Source organism: Aplysia californica, unplaced genomic scaffold (genome assembly GCF_000002075.1).
Source record: "Aplysia californica isolate F4 #8 unplaced genomic scaffold, AplCal3.0 scaffold00295, whole genome shotgun sequence".
NCBI lineage: Eukaryota > Metazoa > Mollusca > Gastropoda > Aplysiida > Aplysiidae > Aplysia > Aplysia californica.
Window position 1 is genome coordinate 24,925 of NW_004797565.1, and position 1,051 is coordinate 25,975.

Consider the following 1,051-nt stretch of genomic DNA (forward strand, 5'->3'; position numbering starts at 1 on the left):
TATGTATGTATGTATGTATGTATGTATGTATGTATGTATGTATGTATGTATGTATATTATGTATGCGCGCGCAACCCTCGCAGTAGTGGAACGGGAAGTTCCTCATTGCATTTGAAACAAAATTCTAAAAATCTGTCAAACTAGAGAGTTGCTGATGCAGAGTGAAAGTCAAACGGAACTCTCAAGGGTAAAGGCCTGACTAAAAAACACTATCGTGCCTGTCAGACAAGAACAAATTACCGCTAAATGTATTTTGAATTTGAAAAAGAAATGAATTGAAAAGAAAGCGCGTTTTTGCTTTTAAGGAGTATTTAACACACTGCTAGACCCAAAAGGTTATTTCGAATACGGCCCCACCCACACTTTGCCTAACCACTTGGAAGAGACGTGGACAAATGGTCTAGATCTAGTAAAAAAAAAAAAAACAACTGAGAAAAGATGCCACCTAGAAAGGTCAGAAAGTGTTTACGGGTGTGAGTGCATTCCACCATAATAAGAATTGCTCCCTCGTTGAGGAGACAGAGGGCTATTTTCACTTTCTGGTTCTCTCGGCGTTACGAACACTCTGTAAAAAGTTCATAAAATGAAAAAGACCCAATTAGGACGCAATATAGGAATTATTTTTGGAATAAGCTTATTCTTCTATTTAGGGTCGTATGTTTGGAAAATATCATCAAAAAACATAAAGTGATTGCTAAAAGATTATAAAAGTTGTAAGCTCCAATCGACAAGATTTAGGCGGAAGTTTGTTGTTGCAATCACACAGACTGTCAGGGCCAATAATAATAATAATAATATAGGCTTTCTCGGATATATCCAAGGGGAAAGACAGAGTTGAATATCGTAATAATAAGAATTTTTAAAAAGCATTTAGATTTCTATTTTCTTTTTTTTAAAAACATGTCTAATGAGTATGACATAAAAAAATATATCACATTTAAACATTACTCGACAGGTGTATAGATAGATAGATAGATAGATAGATAGATAGATAGATAGATAGATAGATAGATAGATAGATAGATAGATAGATAGATAGATAGATAGATAG